The sequence below is a fragment of the Thermobia domestica genome, chromosome 17 (genome assembly GCF_964235325.1).
Source record: "Thermobia domestica chromosome 17, izTheDome1.hap1.1, whole genome shotgun sequence".
NCBI classification, from domain to species: Eukaryota; Metazoa; Arthropoda; class Insecta; order Zygentoma; family Lepismatidae; genus Thermobia; species Thermobia domestica.
The window spans coordinates 120104063-120120923 of NC_137470.1; positions in this window are offsets into that span (position 1 = coordinate 120104063).

Consider the following 16861-nt stretch of genomic DNA (forward strand, 5'->3'; position numbering starts at 1 on the left):
GTTTTCTTCTTCTCTAATCAGGGCCCGTAACTTGTGTGGGGCAGGGGAGGGGCAACTGCCCCGCAGGGAGGTTCCCCGCCGTTCGAAGGGGCCCATTTTGAGACAAAATTTTCTTAATCCATATACGGTACGACCATGAAATTATAAATGAAGCATCAACAGTCTCAATTCATTACATAAAGCAGCGCACAAAAGGTAAATAAAACAAAAGTGAGTCGTGGGCCCACTTCAGTAAAAAAACGTCTACTATTAGGGACCCTAAAAATAATATTTATTCGTATGGTTTTGAGATTTGTCAATATTGTCCCCTGAATTAATTTGTCATGTATGGAAGGGGCCCAGGGGCGTAAGTAACGGCCCCGCAGACCTTGCCGTGAGGGAGGGCCGCAGGCTCCGGCGGGACAAATAGTAAGGGAAAGATAGAAAGAGAAGGCCCTAGAATGAGAAAAAGCTTTTCCTAGGTGGCCCAAATACACGTATTAATGCTTGCCCCCCAGAAAAATCTAAGTTACTTCGCTGTTTCTAATGTGAATTTATTGGTACAGTTCTGCTAATAATTAACTATATCAGGTTGGTCTCATTAAACCTTGGGTCGTGGAGAGAAACAATCTTACAGGAGGATAGTATTCAGATTTTAAGAAGGTGGGGAAAAGAGAGCGAGGATGAGAAAGATGAGAAGAAAGAAAGAAAGAGAATGAAAGAAACACTTCTACATTTACTTCATAATGAATTTAAGCACATATAAATGAAAAAGGGATATCGGAATCCACCACCATAATATTTGTGGATGTGTCGGCAACATTCTGGCGTAATATATTCCAGGTCAATTCTGGGGCCCTCAGTGTTTGGCCCAATTCTGGCCTTACAGCAGTGGTGGATCCAGGGGACGATCGGGGCCCCTCGGAGAGGAAACTTTCTTATTTTATATACTTAAACAAAACCCAACCCAGAGTTTGGAGCTCTTAAAAGTAGCTCTGAGTAGCAGTACTAAAACCCACTGCCCCCCCAGAAGTCCGTCCTGAATCCGCCCCTGCCTTACAGAAGATATCGTCTAGGCATTCTCCTCGTGGGAATGAGGAAAACCTTAATAAGGAATACCAGCCAGAGCTGGGTTCATGCCCACGCTCGATCTACCTATTTTAATACCTTTTTTTGTGTTGGACAGTGTCTGGTAAGGGCACCCAAACAGGGTAAATGCGTACTGCTTTAAAATATTTACATTTTAAAGTTCGCTTTATACTGTACTTTGTACACGTAATTCAATATGTATTATATTCTTCTTATAGCAGCATGCTTTATTTCCTAATACTTTAAGTCTAGGGGGCGCGGTGGCTCAGTGGTAGAGCGTTCACCTCTGGTGCTTAGGGTCCCGGGTTCGATCCCAGCCCCCGCCAAGTGAACTTTGTGGTGGACAAACACCGTGCTCGTGGGTTTTCTCGGGGTTCTCCCGTTTCCTCCCACTTTCTTCATTCCACCATTTCACTCATCTCACATTATCACCGTCTCCTTTAGCCTAACCGGCATAACCGTGGGACGTAAAACTCAAAGATTTCATTTCATTTCATTTCACTTTAAGTCTATGGTTGTTAGTATTTATAATTATTGCATCATACTAATCCTTCTCAGAGGTCGTTCAATTAGTATGAAATTCTAGACTTGGCAGTTTGCAACATTGCAAACCTTCACAAACAGGCAATAATGTGACGAGAATATTTCCACCTATACTCGCATCGAAATTCCCAGCCTCTGTTTACAATCAGTACAAGATGTTTCTGTCGCCTTATCATGAAAACAACGCTGTCCAGCGAACCTAACGGTCTTCGCTTTCTCTGTTTATTGTTTACAATACAGATTGCATGCTTCCAATATTGCCAGGCGTACAAGGTTTTCTCACACTTTCGAACAAGAACACTTGTACAAAATTGAGTGTGCATTATATGTAAGATTGTATTACATAACAACTAACTCGATTTGTCATAACGTTAATATCTCAGTCATCCCAAAAGCAGCAATTTATGTAGTAATAATAATTGTTCTATGACTGTACAGAAGTAGGTACATTCGGTTCGGCGATTCATGTGCCTGGCAACCATGAATTAACCATGTAGGGGTGAGAAGTAAGGTGTTGACGCTCGCACTACAATTGTTGTTTGTAAACAATTTTCCATCCTAGAGTGAACGAACAATACTTCCCACGGAGTTCCGCTCAGATCCGGTCAGTAATGACACGCACATACAAGACAAGCCAAGTCAAGCCGAGACTGTCCCTTGCTGAATCCGGATACCAACTATAGCGATCTCTACTTCCTAGACGATGGGCTACTTGCGCACCGAATTTCTTTCAGATCCGGCCAGTAGCTACTGGGAAATAAAGTACCACGTCGAGTCTGCCTCTAGCAGGGCCGGACCACCAAATATGTTTATTCATATGACCTGGAGTAAGACTACAAGCTCTAGTATGCTTACGCCGGGAGGTAATAAAGGAATACGTGTTGCATTGTTCTCAAGAAATCCTCTCCTGGGGGAGAAAATGCGAGTAACTTCAACAACGTCCAAACTTCCATTTTTAATCAGAAAGTGGCCAGTGTACAGATTCACTCAAAATAAGATGTAAAAGGGCATCTCCACCCAATGCATTGTTCACTCCCTACTTTCTTGACCGGTGAGTACCAGGGTCGATATGGGTATGCAGACAACCAGTAGGCTCTGTAGGTCACGGAAACTAGGGGTGTTCCAAGAACCGGCTAACCGGTTTCGGTTTGGTTTGTAGTTTAAACCGAATCAATCGGTTTGGACTTCAAACCGGTACGGTTCGGTTTGGGAACGGTTCGGTTCGGTACTGTTTGGGATCGGTTCTGTTCGGTTTGGGTTCGGTTCGGTTCGGTTTGGTTTTGAAACGGTTCGGTTTGTAAACTGTTCGGTTCTGTTTATAGAATGGTTCGGTTCGGTTTAAGAACTTTTGGGCCCTTGTTAAGGGCAGTTTTGATCGGCTTCAGTTCATTATTTGAAATCGACAGAAATGCAGTTTGCCTTGTTAGGAAACGTCCACCCAGACATTATAATAAGGCTGAATGTTGTGTTTTACGGTATAACTTAATTCAGATTTAAATTATTTCGATATTACTGAAACAATTGAGGGTTCGTACTGTATGAGTACTTTTACTGATGCTTTGGATTTTGGAATAAAACTCTTAATATCAGTTGGAAGACAACTTTACGGCATGGGCGAATTTAGGAGATACCATGGTAGGGGGGGGGCAGTTACTCGAAGGGTGGATGCTATTCCAGGAGAAGCTACGTTTACAATGAAACATTAAACTCGGCTTGAAATGACTAGGGGGCATGTTTTACGTTCTGTATGTGGAATATATTGTCCTGCAATATTATCAGGTAACCAAGAAAATTCGTGCTGTTTTTGAGAACAGTTACTTTTGCCGCGTTAGTGTGGTCAAATTGTTTCTGATGACGTTACACAGTATGGCGTTAAATTCTTTGCACAAAAGCAGAGGGGTGATTCCTGCGAGCAAAACAAACACAAAAAAGTTCCAGTACACATAGGGCGAAAAGCGTGTCGTTTACGTGTTATAAGCTGCCGAAAGCGTGGGAAAACAAACTTTAGAGTTAAATATTGCACGAACTACTGATCGTAGGCGTGATGCGGCATGATATCGACAAAGGATCCTAACCTGCTCTATCCAAATTTGCAGTTTTCAGCTTTGTGCAATGGCGACGCAGGGGATTCCCCAAAGGACGTTAGGGATTCCCTGACATTTTATGATGCAAATTGAGTGGACAACACATGTAAAGGACATTTCACTGCCTGGAAATAATACTACGTGGCAGGTCAATACTCATACACGCAGATAAAAGATGGAGGATGAGGTAAAAATTACTGTGTGTGGTTGCATACCTCCTCAAAAAATACTAGTTGAATTCGTTGTACAAGAATTCACTAGAAACTTTACGTCGCTAGAATGTAAAAATACGTACAGCACAAACCGATAGGTAACAAAAAATAAAGAAATTTCGATTGCTGACCTGCTCATATTACTGATATCGCAACGCTTTTGAGAATGCATCTACCTTTACAACTACAGTAATTGAACAAGAACTACAGACAAATAAAGAACGCATACTACTACTACTACTACTACTACTACTACTACTAATAATAATAATAATAATAATAATAATAATAATAATAATAATAATAATAATAATACACACAACTCTTTTAGCACATTCATTTCGATCAGCGCATCACCCAAATGCGACTACAGTACACTTTTTCTCAATCACTGTTCTAAACTGACGAATATGAAACAAAATATTCGTTCCATTTACGATACTTGTACGAGTCTTTGTTTACATGAAAAGAGGATGGTTGTCAGAACGGACACTGCAAAAGGTGTTGAAAGTTTCGACCCGCCACTTCAATGCAATGGTTACAGCGGCGGCAAAGGGACCGACGCAATGGACGCGTTGAAATACTCCTGGCGTTTCCTGAATGCTCCACGCTTCAGCAACAATTCGGGCAACCAAATCCTCCTCTGATTGCACAGGCGTCGCGTAGATTAGTTGTTTCATATGGCCCCAGAAAAAGAAATCTAAGTGGTTAAGGCCAGATGGGCGAGGTGGCCAAGATACCGGTTCTTCTCTGCCGTCCATTTGTTCGGAAAGGATGCGTTCAAACAATTTCGCACCTCCAGAGCAAATGTGCCGGAGCACCATTGTGCATAAACCACATGTTTCGATAAAGAGCCAGTGGCACAGTCTCTAGCAGTTCAGGCAGAATCTCTTTCAAAAATATCCGATACTCCCACCCGGTTAGGCATTGTGGTAGTAGGTACGATCTGATGAGAATTATCAACGATTCATGCCCACACATTTACAGAACACCGTTCCTGATGGGCACGAGTTGACATTCCATATGGGTTTGCCTCAGACCACAAATGTTGAGTGTGAGTGTTCATCACTCCAGCACGGGAAAATATAGGTTTATCTATGAAGAGAATACGAGACATAAAGCGGGATGTATTAGCATAGTTTACGTAGCCACTGGACAAACTCCCACCTACGTGGATAATCAGCGGCGTGTAATGCATGCGCCTTTTGGACATTGTAAGAGTGCATCTGATTTTCGTGAAGCATGTTCCACACCTGCCGATGATGGGTATTAATTTCAACAGCTACTACCCTGTGCTGGTGGACGGTTTTCTCTGATCTGAAGCAAGAATTTCATCCTCAAAAGACACAGTCCGTATGGTTCTGTTTCGTCCAGCATTGGGTCTATGTACTTCCAGCAATCCTGTTCTTGTAATCTTCAATCTGCACTGGAGAAAGTTGCGTGGAGTGGAATTTTAAGATTAGGAAACTGTTGTCTGTACAGCCGTTGTGCCACATGTCAAACCGTCCGCTTTCCCGCATGTCAGATCAATGTCTGCCAATTCCTCACGTGTGTACTCCTCCATTACCTCTGTAATCACAGTCGTTTGGCTTACACACCGTATGATGATTAAATAAAGCGAAATTAAAGTCGGAAATGGTAGATGTTCCCTCGCCATTATATTCACTGTCCAGAATCGAAGATAGCGAAAAATTGCAACTTAGTGCAACTGTTCGGTCAGAGAATGATATTAAAAATTTACTTGCTCGCTACGCTCGCAATCAAACCCTTTAGGTAAGACTCACAGTATTTTTTTACTTATTACTTACAGAAAGTTATTATATATGATTTCTTTTGAAGATAAGTATTTTTGAGTAAAGACTGACTTGTTTCTTATCTATTGATATTTTATTATGAGAATCGTATACTTATGCTAATCGACTGAGGTAGTTGGGAACTACTTTACTTTAACAGTACTAGATCATAATATAGTACGAAGCAAACATTACCGCACAATGGAAATATTACAGTTATACTATTTAAGTGAGTACTAAAACTACATAAAATTTAACAATTTGTATTACTCCTTTGAATATTAGGATAGCTACCTATAAAATTTCATATTTCTAGGTATTCTGGGGTTTGAGGTTTTCCATTCTGATTGTGAAAAAACTCCACAGTCCACCGTTTAAGAATTTCACAGGCACATTATGTTAGTAAACACCTTTGAGCAAAAGGCTATCAGTTTATCAAAGTTCATCTTCTTAGAACTCAGGAATATTGTTTCCTAGCTAAAAGACAGTGGAAAAGACCATTATTTAATTTTTAAATGTAAATATGCATCAAACCCTAACACTGACGAAGACCATGAAAATAATATTATCATTACGTACAATATAATTCTGTAAATTGTTATTGTTTGGATCAATATCAACTCGCATATAACAGTACAATATTTAATACAAAATTTAACAAAATTAAGATCCACAGTGGTCCAATATAATTTGTTTATACGTAAAAATTGTGGCAAGTGAAAATATTTTATTAGACACAAATCTGCTAACTGATCGTATGTTACTAGTGAGTTAATGATTAAATTTAGCTCCATTTGGACATAGCTTAATTCGCTTTAACGGAGATCGATTAAGTTTTGGTTAGCCAATAGTAAACGAAACGATGTTTCTAACCCTTTGACTCAGATTGACGACAGTTTAGTTCGTCAAAATTCTACCGACAGTTCTGAATGCTATGGTTCGGTTCGGTTGAGTTCGGTTTGGTTTGGGATCGGTTCGGTTCGGTTTCGGGTTGGGTCGGGTCGGTTAACCCTTCCAAACCGGTTTAAGTGGCAAACCGAAACCGTGGTTTACGTTTTTCAGTAACCTTCCACCCCTAAAGGAAGCGTTGATTTCGATAGCGGAAAAAGAGGTGTGTTTTCGAACAGGAGTCGAAAAACCGATCGATGGTGACGACAGTGCAGTAGTCACATCTCGGGTCATCGTGCGTCATCGGAGAGGCTTCCTGTTTAGGTCTTTGGGTCTTTCCTCATCTCCTGACTATCTTGCGTAATCCTATGCCCCACGCTACCTATGAAACCATAGAGATCCAGCAGGATATTCACAGGAAGTGACGAGAACCGGCCCAATAGCACGGATTGTTTAATTTTTGGGGTCACGTATTTCCGGTGACCGACGGGTCCTTCAGGCATTGTGGGTATGGGGACAACGGAAAGACATACAAGTTTCCGAGTATGCAAACCACGTTATCACATTTGAAGTTTTTCCAGTGCCAGAGTTGAAAACGGCCAGATACTGCTGATCGCTCTCGGCTATTTCGACCAATGTGTCAGCTGAGCTGTAACTTCTAAGGATCCTGCTGTATTTCTTTGGTTTCAGTGGTGATGTGCGGCATAGAATTACGCAGTAGAGTCAGGAGATGAGGATAGATCCAAAGATCACTGGAAGCCTCTCCAGTGGTGAACGGTGATCCGAGAAGTGACCGTTAAACTGTAGAGACTGCCGATCGGCTTTTTGCGACTCCTGTTCGAACACATCTCACTTTGCGACATAGGGACCAATGTGTTCGTGACCTGCAGAGCCTACCGGTTCTCTACTACCCATATCGACCCTGGTACTCACCGGTCAAGAAAGTAGGGAGCAACTTTGATATACAACCTCTTAATTTAAAACAAAAATACAAGTTTCAGCGTTCACGAAACTTCAGCTTTTAAGAGGGGGAAGTTGGTGACATTTCTCTAATATCTATATTTCACTTACTTTATTCAGAAAGTGCTCAATGTGAGAATTCGGGCAATTAGAAGGTGTGAAATTCAGTATACACACTCTTAATTTAAAATAAGGGAATATGTGTTCATTGTTTACAAAACCTGAACTCTAAAGCAAGGACGGAAGGATAATTCTATAATATTTATCTATCTATCATCATCATCATAATCATAATCATCAAAGGTATTCTGCCATTATTAGCAGGTCACTTGCCGCAACTGAAAAGTTCCCACGCTCCACGGTCTTCCGCTAACCTTTCCGTCTTCAAGTACGATTTTTCTGTTTTGATATGGTCCATTAATTGTTGTTTCCTTCGCCTCCTCTCTCTTTTTCCTGCCACCATATCCTCTAGCACGTCCTTCATGATACAGTTCGTTCTAAGCCAATATCCCGACCAGCTTCTCTTCCTCTTCTTAATAATACGTAACTAAAAGTGTTCTTTTCTCCCACTTCTAATACCCTTTCGTTTCTTTTTTGTCTCGATCCAACTAATTCTCTCAATTCTTCTCCACACCCACATTCCGAACGCTTCTCGTCTTTTACATCATTTTTGTGTAATATCCATGTTTCTGCCTCATACATTTCAATACTCCACACGAATCATTTTATGAGTCTTTTTCTCAACGGTTTATTCCAGGTCCCACAAAATAGTCTTTTCTTCCTTCTAAAGGCTTCTTTTGCCATTCCTATCCTTGCTTTCATTTCACGTTCACACTTCGTATGATCATTTAATAGTACTACCCAGGTTTCGAAAACTAGTCATCTGTTCTTTTCTCCTTCTACAACTATATTTGAAATTGACTGGTTCGTTTCAGTTACCATGGCTTTTGTTATGTAGTTTTACTTATATTTGCAGCGTGAATCTTGAAATAAAAGGATTGTTATGACAATGGCTTACAAAAATGTTGCTTACCACTGAATGACGTGCACGCTCTCTCTTTCAGATGCAACATGCTGTAACTTAACTCTGGTCGTCTTAATTTTAATACCACCATCAATATACAAATAACTTAAATGCTTATGACATTTCAATATTCTTCCAGGAGAACAGAATGAATTCTTCAAAGATAATGATACAAGATAATTCTGAGTGGCCAAAACTTGAATCTACACGCCAATCCACATCAGAAACCTCTGTGCCACGTAGTAGGCCCAGTCCCTCGTCCACGCGAAAAAATACTGGACAGCAACAAGGTAATTTCTCAATAGTATAAGCAACTTATAGTTTGTATAAGAAAGTATTCTATCATATGTACCCTATCAAACTTTTCAATATGACAGCTGTATCTCAATTTTTCTTAATAAAATAAAGAATATAAATAAAAATCCAAGGCAGATACAGCCATGGGCGGCGATTATGGGGGCAAAGGGGGGCAGTTGCCCCCACACTAATGAAATAACCCACTAATGTATATAGTTTTATTTGGAAATATAAAGTTATTGTATATATTACTGATTCATGGAAAAGAATGATGCCATATATTTGCCGTTGCGTGAGTGCGTATTGGTTATTTGTCTTGCCGTGGTGTTAAGAAAGCAGGAATTGCGTTTTAATTGCCACGGAAAATGGTCCAAAATTTAACCTATTTGTGCGCAATAATTTCAACGTATTTTCGTTTCTTACAATGTTAGTCAGCCGCTTTGAAACTAATTGAAATAACACTTCGCAAAAAAAAAAAAAAAAAAAAATCCACTAGTTATTCTATAATTGCATAAAAATTTACATTTCCTAAAATGTATTTTCTTTATTCTAATAGCAGGGAATATTGATTTAAAAAAGAGTCATAAGAAAGAACTTTTACCATTTCCATTGTTTTACAGTGTAATATACGAGTGAAGCGGTGTGTTTAGGGGTGTACGAGTGTATATACAATAAAATTTAGTGAATTCAATATAATTCTAGATTTCAGGATTATTTTGTGTAACTTTAGTGAGGAGTGATTCTAAGTATTTTTGAGTTTAGACGTACAAAGTGAAGACTGCACCAGCGAATATGTTTCGGGAAGCTGCAAAAGTATTTCTTTAACTGTCGTAGCATACGCTCGTAGTATTTACTGTCTTCCTAAGAGTAATAACATACATTTAACAGCATGTGTGGAGTTAAAAATGTTTGTTCACTAACCACCGGTTTCAATGTAAGTTTTGCAAAACAAGCCTCATTATTGATTACTATGATTAATATTATCCTTTCTATTTATTTGTTTTGCAAATTTGTTACTAAATAATCTGATCGCACAATTTTCCAGGCAGAATTTTAAGATGTTCATGAGCAATAAATCGAATCTCTTCTTACACTTTCGTTGTTTAAGTATACAAAGAGCTAGTACTTACTTCCTTCTCAATACCTACTTGGCAATTTACAAAGGGCTAGTACCTACTTGTCAATTTATTATATAAAATATGAAATACGATATACTGTATTTTAACTGAAAAAAGATAGTATCCTATTAGTTATACAACCTTTCGTCAAATAAAATGTTAGCATCAATCAGGTAAACTAACATTAAGATACAAATATTCAGATCATGTCTTGCCCCCCCCCCCCCATCACTTTTAACATCCAATAGCCGCCACTGGCTACAGCTGAATGGTATTCATCAAGTTACGGCGTATGCTGATTATGTGAACCTGACAGGGGATGATAGGAGAACAACAGAAAGAGATACAAAGGTTTTATTAAAGGATTGCGGGAACATGGGTTTGTAAATAAATGCAGAGAAAACTAAATACACGGAAGTTTGCCAAGATCGCAATATTGCAAATTATGGATGCGTCAAATAATACTTTCGACAAACTAGATACTTTCAAATAATTAGGATCGGTGTTAACAAACCAAAACCATATCCACACGAAAAAGGGAAAAAAATAAATATTGATTGAAAGCAGGAAATTTGCGTTACGATTCAGTTCAGAATCTTTTGTCCGTGCGAATTCTATCTTGAAATTTGAAGCTAAATAATATAGCTTTCTTTCGCCCCCTTTCTTTTCAAATATTTTCCATGAACTTTATTATTTCCTTGTAAAGAATAGGCACTACGCTAATCTATATATATAAAATTGAAAATCGCTATGTTTATGACTCTAAATCTCCTAAACCACCCCATCGATCTCGATTAAATTTGTAACATGGATAAGTTTCAAGGCTGGGCTGGTTTCAGGCTATTCACTTTGATGGTAGACCTGAGGGAAGGGGGAGGGGGTGTCAAAAAATAAATAACACTTAATAACTCCTGAACCACCCGACCAATCTAAATCAAATTTTCAACACACATGAGTTTAGGGGCAAGGATTACTTTAGGCTATTCACTTTGACGATGCAACGTAGGGGAAAGGGAGAGGGAGAGAAATTTAAAAATCATCAAAAATGATCGGTGTTATTGTTGAATCCGTAGTTTTCGGGGTCGATGAGACAAACAGTGACACTTCTGATGCTGTTTCAATCCAAGTTCAGCCCTAATAGTTGAGAAGGGGGAGGGTACAATGGAAGGGAGGGGAATAAACATTTAAAAATGATCGAAAATTAATAATATTTGTGTCGAATTCAAAGTTGTAGGAGTGACTGAGATTAACAGTGACAATTCTGATGCCGTGTGCCGCAGCACGGAAAAGGGGGAGAGGGAGCTATATATAATAATAAGCCAAAATGACCAATATTAGTGTTAAATACATAGTTTTTGGGATCACTCTGATGAACTGTGACATTTTGATCCGGTTTAAATGCAAAATCAGCTCCGCCACTTGCGGAAGGGTATATATATATATATATATATATATATATATATATATATATATATATATATAAAAGATCGATAATGGCCACTATCAGTGTAGAATTTATAATTTTCTGGGTCGCTTAGATGAAGAGTGGTACATTCGATCCGTTTAAATTCAAATTCAACCCACAACTTGGGGGAGGGGGAGAAAGAGATATTTAAAAATGAACGAAAATGACCTATATTAGTATTGAATCCACATTTTTGGGGGGTCGCTGAGATGAACAGTGACACTTTCGATGCCATGGCCCGCAACATGGGAGGGAGGAAATACACATATAAATGACCGAAAATGACTAATATTAATGTCGAATCCATGATTTTTGGGGTCGCCGTGATGATCAATGATCTTTCCGATGCTGTTTAAATCGATGCCATCAAAAACGAAAACAGCATATTTCACGGGTGCTAAATACATGAAATACGGAGTTGTGTATTTAAATGTTCATTTCAACCCAGCGAAGCTTGTAATATATGCTAGTGTTCTATAAAATAAATAATTGATAGTCTTCTATAGGTGCGATGGACGTCCCTTCTTGATACCTATCAGATGATCGTACTCTTTGCCTTGTTCATATATCCCTTTGAGTCCATGTGCTTAAAATGTATGTGAAAGTGGAGACGACCAGAGTTAAGCTTTGACACTAAGTGGTAAAAATCGAATACAAAAAGTTATAAGATTTACAATTTTCCACTTGTTTTCACTCAAATATTCCATAGTATGAATTTTGAGTAAAAGGATTGTTATAACAAAGGCTGTCAAACATTTTGCTTATGATCGGATGACGTGCACGTTCTGACATTTCCAGTTCATTTTGCACACTATATGCACACTATTAGCTCAACTCTGATTGCCTTGGCTTTCTTACCATCAACTACCGAAGTTTCATTACATATAAATAACTAAAGAAAATATACCCTTTCAGTTTTCTTTCAGGAAAGCAGAATGGATACTTCAAAAGTGACGATACAAAATAATTCTGAATATATAAAACCTGAATCTAAAAGCTCAAACTTGGAGCAAACTAAATCAATAGCTTCTGTGTCGCTCGGCAGATCCAGTTCTTCGGCTACATCAAAAACTACTGGAGAGCAACAAGGTAATCCCTCAAAGAAACCTACTGAAACAAGACCTTCAAATGATGATCCACTCATTGAAGAGTTAAAAGTGAAAGCCAAGGAATGTCGTGATCTCCTCAAATTGACTGAAATGATGAAGCGAAAATTAGGTCTATTTCGGAAGGACCCCAAGGATCATAAGTTCCGACCACTTTACACTCCTTGTTCAAAAACAGCTATAAAGTCTAAAGAAAACTATGAAGTTTCCGCGGCACTTGGAGATTGGAATTCATTGATGAAAGAAATCCTTTATAACTCCAACGCTTCAACCAAGAATGAAGTAAAGTGGTGCGAAGTATATGAAAAAGTTATAACTCAAAAGGACGAAGTAAAACTAGAAGTCAATAAATTAGTAAAGCAATGTAAGGACCGTGGTCATGACGAACAATACATAAACATAATCGCTACAACATTCAGTGGGTTGCCACTTTCTACTCTTTCCAAATCCGAAAACGACAATCTCATATATGTTGACAATCCTCGTAGTTATTGGAGTAAATCACTTAGAAGAGCTGCATTTTTGTATGGGGGTACTACAAGATATAAAACAATATTTAGGAAAAGAAAGCAACGAAAAGCTATATCGAGTGCAGATTTGACATCAACAGCAAACAATACTGACAATCAACAAAAACCTGAATCTTCAACATCGTGTTTGCAAAACCCTTCTTCGGATAATCTACTCCTGACATCAAACGAAGAACCTAACTGTGACACCACACTTTCAGTTGTCTATAACAGGCCAATTTTTAACTTCAGGCACATGTATACTAAAAACGATGCTGAGTATATATCAATTAGAAACGTTTTAAGTCTTGAAACGTCTCCAGACGAACTTGCGTTAGAATCTTCAGATGACACTTCAAGTCCATATTACTTACCGAACGACACAGTATCAGCAATTATAAAAGGCACTATTGAAGGTGCGCGATCAAGTGTTCTTGTCAGGAAGCAGTACATCGCCGAAAGACAAAAGAGAATTTTAGAACGTGGGAAACCGCTTCCGAAGAAAGTTCTTGCGAACAATGGTACAACTAAGCCTGGCATAAAGAAGCAAAAGCTCTCGCTTCAGCAGAAACCAGGAAAAAATGATAACATAAAAGGAGAAACTGGAGAATTCACTGCATGCAGTATACAAGCTATTCAAAAAGTTAATGATAAAGGTGCATGTTCTCAAAACCAAGCTGATGAAGGAAATAGTTCAGAAAATACATTAAAGCAGCCAAAAGCTCAAAACAAATGTGTTTATCATAATGCATTGGCTAATAATTCATACAGAACTTCCACTAAACTAATGGAATCAGCACGAAATAAATCATTAGAGAAGAAAAATAATCCAAAGAAACAAGTAGACCCAAAACTAGAACCTTCGAAGTCTACATCCCAGACGCAGAAAGGAAATACACAGATGTTAAGTGCCTCATCAAAGAAAACCACAGAAGAAATAAAGCAGCGTTACGCTAGAGAAAATAACTTGCCTTCAAAGATTCCAAGACCTATCAAAACAAGTTCAGCTCGAAGCACCTGTTGCAATGAAGCCGCAAAGCAAATAGGCAAAAGATCGTTTGTGGAAACAAAGAACACTTTTGATTTAAAGAATTTGAATTCCAATATAACCGAAACAAAGAACAAAGACACTAATACTGAGGAAAGTCAGGGGAAGATGACTACGTTAGAGAAAAGTCATAAATCCAGGAAATATTGCCATCAGAATGAAAAAGATCCTTACGCATCGTCCTTAAACAAAGAAACAGAAATTGAAGACAATATGACGAGGAAATGTGGTAAAGATAAAATGGAAAGCGGAAATATCAATGATTGGCTTGATCAGCGATCCAAAATGTCCACAAGTGGATGTAAAATGTCCAACAATGATGCTACATGCGGCAACGATACTTCTCCGAAAACAATTTGCACCAACATTTTGGGGGAGGCATCGGTGAACGAAATAAGGTCCACACGTTGCCTCACAGAAGAACAAGAAACCCTAAGGACTTGTGTTTTGAATCTGATTGTCCGTTTAGTAGTTGAACGTATACAGAAGCCGTTGGATCAAACAGCTGTAAATCTTCCCGAAGCTCAATCTCCGTTGGATGATTCCAAACATGAAAATTCATTAAGAACAGAGGTAGATTCCATAGCACGAACCGAAGATAATGTTTAATTAAAACCATTAAAATATCTTAGCGCTCTCAAAATTGAACAATGAAGTGATCTTAATATATTTCTGATTCTTAATTTACTAATCTTCTGACATCACAGAGTCTAATAGCATTTTGACGCAGAGTTTGAAGGTAGATAATTAGCACAAAGAATAATGATCTATTAAGAAAAGTTCATGAACAACGTTCATATGCTAATACTAAATTAGGATACTATCGGTTTCCTCGCTACACTTTTGAAGATTTCTAATGAGAAAGAGTATATCCCCTCTAGACATACTTTCTTCCTAAATGATATTAGTTTAAATAAAGCTTTAAACTATAATTAAGATTTTTATTTATTTATTTTAGATCTGCAGAATATAAAGTGTCTGAAAGTATTTTTAATGACCACTTTGTGTCATGTTGATACTATAACTTAATCAGATAATATAGTAATGCTTGCTGATCTAACAACATTGATGGGATTTCTAAATATGTGGTAATTAAAGAAAATCAATCAAGAGCGTAGTTCCTAACAACTTTCAGAAATTTAGTGTTATTTATTTTAATCTAATATTCAACGAACTTAAAAAGTTCCTTACTGAATTCTCTATGTCTGTGTGTCTCTCCGTCTGTCTGTTATTTGCGATTTTTTAAAATTTTGAACTCTGCATTCGATAGAGCATCAAAAACTATTTGAGAAATTTATTAAAATTTTCGTGTCACTCTTACCGTTCCCGAGATGTTGGCCAAAAATGGCCGATTTCCGGATATTTAAGGAGTAATATCTCGGGAACCATAAGTTATAGAGAGATCATATTGGTGTTGATCAATACCTAAGAGGATGGTTAACCGTTTGGTACCAAATAGTAATCGGTGGCCACTGATCAACTGGCTACTGGCCAACTGGCCACCGTTCTGCAGATATTGGATAAAAAAGTTCGAACTTCGAAGGATTTAAGGAGCCATATCTCGGGAACCGTAAGTCATAGGGAGATGATATTTCGCGAATTTTTGCGACAAAGAGAAGAAGATGCGGATAAAAAGATTTACTCTTACATGTAGGAACAATCACAGTTATCCTTCCCGCTTCACCTCTCCATTGTTTTATAAGTTCGTTCTGGCAATGTTCATGGAGCATTCTCAACTGGTTTATTATGTACTTCATAAAATTAAATCTGACAAGCTAGCTTATTGGAATTTCGACAATTCCCTTCTTTAACATCCATGTCAAAATTACACAGGCCATCTCAATGGACTATATTGTGCTATTGGGCTCCTCAAGTTGCGCCTGTGCCATCGCCGAGTCCACACTGTCTCTGGCCTGTGGAAAGCTTTTAAAGAGGAGTGGGAAGCAATATCCACTCTCCAGCTGCAACGCAATCTCCAGTACTGGAAACTTTGATGCCAGGCAATAGTCAGTAAAAGTGGCTGTAGATCGAACACACCCAGCAGAAGAAGCACGCCATTTCCTAGAATAGTGGCACATTCAAATTCGGCTCAATATTATACCCCGTAACACATTGTATCCAGGCACGTAGCCAAGGGGGGGTCCGGACCCCCCCCTTCGAGACCAGAAATGAAAAAAATAAGGAAGGATAAAACAAAATGAAATAATAAAAAGAAGGATCAGCGTCAAAAATTAAAAAGAAAGCTACAGGAAGCTTTCGCTTACTCTTTCTTATGAGGAGATTTGTATTACTTGCAATATGGTGGCGAGGTAATCGAGGTATTCTAGAAGTGTCAGGGAATTTGAAATTTCAAGAAAAGTTATGGAATTCTCACAATTCCTGCTACTAGTCAGGGAGATTTCAAGCTTTCGAAAGCATAAGTGCCGTTGTATAACAGCGTGGACATTTTTAATCATAACTTTTCGCCATCGCATCCTTGCAGTATCAAACATGTTATTTCAAGGACAATTTTCTGTTGCTCCTTTAACCTGTCATTTGGAACTGACAGTAGTTGACGGAATAATAAAAACAAAAAATTATGTTGAAAGAAAGTTCTGTTAGCATTTGATTCAACAGAGAAAGGAACGCATATATAGTAAAACTAGTTGAATATACACATGCTTCGCACAGGGACTGCATTTGAAAGTCAACGCCTGTGGGAGTATCACCATTGATCTCAGCGACCGCGAAAACTATGGATTTGATA